Genomic DNA, 4,456 nt, shown 5'->3' with positions numbered 1-4,456 from the left:
AGGAACCGCGGCGAGGGACAGTCCCTGCGCTGGGCCCGCCTTGGGGAGGGGGCGGTTAAACGCCAGGCCTGAGCCCGGTCCTGCGTCACAGGCCCCGCTCGTGTGGGGGCTCCGGAGCTCGGCTTTGGCTGGGAAACTGGTGGGAATTAAATACCGCAGACAGGACGATGTTCCTTTGCTGATTTAACCTGCGTGCTCAGGGAACGGCACCCAGGCGGCGGGGGCTGGATGTTCTTTGCAGTTCGATGTAAAAGTGTCTGCAAGGGAGAACGCAGCAGTGAGAGGGGCGATCTCCGTGGGATGCGGCTCTGAATTCCCCGTGGCCACGCTGGCAGAACGCTGCTCCTGCACTGCGGTGCCATGAAGGAGGTGTGGGGACCCAGATGCAAAGCCTCGGTGCTGGGCTCCAGCATTAAGCTAAAATTAACCCGTGGCTTGCTCCGGCTCCTGCTCTTGTTGCCCGCGTGCCCTCTGCACACCCGTACAGGTGTGTTCAAGTTTGGGATCCCAAAGCGCCATTTGCTGTAGGTGAATTCCAGAGTCAGGGTAGTGCTCTCTGGGTGCTTGCGTGATCTCTGGGAGCTAATCCTAAACCCATCAGCCATCCAAGTCAGAAACTAAGCCAGCTATCAAGTGGAAGCACAGGGAAATAAGGAAGATAATGCAGTGGAGCTCTGAGAGCAGCTGTGAAATTGAAGCCTCGGGGCTTTGCAGTTCTCTGTCTTCTTTCCCATGACAAACCGAATGGAGTCCAAGCCTGATCCACAGTCTGGAAAGCTCCTTATCCCAGTGTTTTCCTCCTTTCCCCTAAGCTGCCTCTCGCTGTTGTGGCATATCGCAGAGGCTACCAGCATTCAGTGGCTGGAGTGAAAGGAGAGAAAGACTGACTATGTGGATGGCCACAGGCCTAAGCTGAGCTAAGTTAATTCAGAGAAGTTGAATATTTGGGCTATTGAAAAGGTCAGCCCTTTGCTTATAACATATTACTCTTCAGCCCTTACCCCAGCTGCCAGAGGGTGTGCACTTGGAGCTGTCCTGGAAGAGGCAGTGATTCTCCTTTTTTTAAGTGTTACACTGAAATGTTGCAGACAGTTGTACTACTCATACAGATTTTCTTGGAAAATCCTTTTTTCTTTCCCCTGAATATTTTTGAAGTTAAGCAAAAAGATTTGAAGATTTTGTATATTTGTCATAACATATCTGTCCCAGTTTTGCTGCTGGTCTATACACACAGAGCAATTCCAACACACTTGAGGGAGACATCGCTGGGCTTTTTAGGTGCAGATCACCTGCTTAGGGTTTGGGAAATGAAGTCAGGATTTCCAGAGCACATCAGACCGAGAACATGCAGTATGAAGCACACAAATGCTTGGTTCTGACTTGGAAAATACCAGATGGAAAGCTGGCAGCTGTGAAGTGGATCAAGCAAGGCAATCTAAAATTCCAGTGGCCCTGAGGAGATCCTTGGTTCTTCATACCAGAGAAATATCAAGTAATCAGTTGTGTTGATTTTCCTTCAAAAGTCTTTATTCTGAGTATATTACCAAAAGTTAATCCGTGAGCATCTCTGAATTATCTCCTGAATAACCTGCAGCACCCAGGCTACTTCCTAAGACACACCTGTGACCAAGATCTTACTTTCCTCAAACTGAGATAGACATTTTCTGTCCAGTGGAATAAACACAGGAGGTCTGGTGGTTTGTTCAGTGACTTGTGTTTCAAACATCATTATTTATTAACATTTTCCATTTCCTTCATAGCTTTTGAGTTCAAGTTACACCAGGCTGGGAGGTACACAGCATAAGGCTGCTTTTGCCTCTGTTGTGTGGGGAGAAATACAGCACAGGCAATTATCCCACCAGTTACCTATTTTACAGTTTTTAAGAGCAGCCATCCTCAGTTCTTGTGATTTTGGGGAAAGCCTTAGGAGATTTCAAAGGGTGAAAGGAATTACTGTGGGAGGAAGGGCGAGATCTTCAGCTGCAGATTGGAAGCTAGAGGCCACCACAGCATTCTCAGGTTACTGGACTGAGTCTTGCACCAGACCAACTCAAAAGCTCTTGTGACTTCTGCTGGCAGCTCAGAGCCCAGAGGAACCAATAAATGGCAAAAAGGGATTAGCAAGGACATGGATGAAGAGCCCCAAAGCTCCTCCTTTGGTCAGAGCACTCGGATGGGTCAGCAAGGAGCCCCCGTGTTGGCTTCATTTCCATATGGCAAACATCTCTTGCCTGGTCCTGCTGGCCACAAGCCTGGTTTGTGACAATGACCCAGCTCAAACCAATGCTCAGCTCAGGATCTGAGCCAAGCTTTGGGGAAATGGTCACATTTTTACTTAATCCAATACTATGAGCTTGAAAATCAGCAAAGCTGGTTACACCAAGGTACCCAATGCTCTCTTTTAAGGTCAGTAGCTGAGTGAACAACTCTGTTGTGATTCCCAGAAGGGTCCTTCTGATTACAAAAAAAAAAAAGGCATTTCACTTTATGTACAGTGTCAAGTCTCTTCTGCAAGCAGGAAGAATAGTCATGTGATGAATAGGGAGGTACTGTTTTATTATTTAACATGTATAACACAATCTATTTAAACCATATGTGCGTCACACCTGCTGCCTTTCTAGCCTATGGAAGGACAGCTGAGGAGGTGTATTTGTGTATATTTGTGTATCGTCTGTGTTGTCCTGGAAGTGGCATGGGATGGGATGCTGAGAGCTGCTCAAGCTGGGAGGTTGGTGGGGCTGGCCAGGGAAGCCCCAGAGCAACCTGACCCTGTTCTTTATAAGCAGCTGGTTTCACCAAGGACACGGTTACTATCCAAAAACTCATGCTCTGTGGCTCCTCTTTTCCCCTTGCTATCTTGAACCCTCAGACTCCCTTACAATCTCCACAGAAATCCCTGTATATTTTTTTTCTGGATTTTGCCTCCTGTTCTCTGGCTTTGACTGATGGTGGAAGAATTCAAGCTTCCTGGCCCAACTAGAGAGATGATCTATGCTTTATTTCTGTTATTCCCTGTCAAGCTTTAAAGCTCTCTAGCCTCTCCCTTATCCTTCAACGCCTCGTCATCAGTATGACTAAGGACAGGTTGTTCACCAATCAAGAAATGACCTTTGCTAGGAATAGCTGTCATAAATCTCCATTTCCCTGTCCTTCTGTGCATGAGCCTGCAGAAATGTCACTGAGGAAATCAAGGAATTGGATTATGTCAGATTTGCAAGAACATTCCACTTTCTGAGGCAAAGGTCTGTGTGCATGGCGTTACCCACACCTGCCACGTTTTAACCTCCTTGTATTTCTAGATCCCATCAAACCTTTGATCCCCTGTTAATGAAAGCAGTGGAGAATTTGTGCTGACCTCACTAATATGTGTAAAGTACCACCCTCCTGCTCTCCAACATGTCCCTAACTGGTACTTGACACTTTAATATTCCCTTCTGTAACCAGTAACATTACATTGTCTGCTCTTTTTCTTTGCTTCTTCACATCCCAAGAGTAATTTAAAAAACCATGTGTATATATATGTATATATATATATATGTAACAAATAATATACATAGGGGAAAAAAAAGAATTGGTCTGGTAACACCCAGTAGCCGTTTTGTATTGGAGGGAATAATGTTTTGAATATTCCCTCTGCTAAATATCAGTGACAGTTAACAGGGGTTTTGTGTGTGCAATATCCCATTTTATTTGTGCTCAGAAAGCTTGACTTTGAGACTGGCAGCTGGGAAAAGGCAATTCCCACATTGCAGAACCAGACAGCCCAGCTCCTATCACAGCCTAGACCAAAAGCACATCATTTCAGCAATACTCCCTTAAGCTGTGTTTAAGGCACAAGGCACAGAAACACCACCATTTGTTCTTGCCTTGCCAGCCAAAGCAGTAGATTTTGGGATGCACTCTGGTGGGCTTGTGTTTTATTGCTGCTCTTGCCCATGCTGAGGCAGGCAGCCCAGCCTGGCTCTTGCCTATGGACCAGCAGCAGCATTCCCAGCCCAGGCCAGGTCCCAGTGGAGCTGTGTACAGGCACCCACTGTGTGAAACCTCCTAATCCAGAGCCTGCCCCCTTGGAGAGCCCTGCTGCCAAAAGCAGTCTGCAGGGCCAGGGGCTGGGGTAACTCACCAGCCCCCCTTTCTTATGGATTGTTTGTTCTCCCACTCCCTTGCTGTGGCTGGAGCCTGCCTGGGTGAGACCCTGTTGTGCTTCCCCTCTAGACTCTGTGCCAGAGGGGTACCCAAAATGCCAGCTCTCCGAGTGACAGCCTCATGTCACAGCCCTTTGCTCTCCTGTGCCCAGCTTCATTGTGCCACCCCAGAGGCAGCAGGTACCCCCTGGCCTGCTCCTCTTAACCCCACTGCCCAAAGTCTTGTCGGCAAAGGACAGTTCAGAAAAAGAGCAGATGAAAAACATCCTCACCTGTCTTTCCTCTCTCCCCTCTCTTGTCTGGCTGACATT

The sequence above is a fragment of the Geospiza fortis genome, unplaced genomic scaffold, assembly GCF_000277835.1.
Source record: "Geospiza fortis unplaced genomic scaffold, GeoFor_1.0 scaffold134, whole genome shotgun sequence".
In the NCBI taxonomy this organism is placed as follows: domain Eukaryota; kingdom Metazoa; phylum Chordata; class Aves; order Passeriformes; family Thraupidae; genus Geospiza; species Geospiza fortis.
This window is presented reverse-complemented; position numbering follows the sequence as displayed.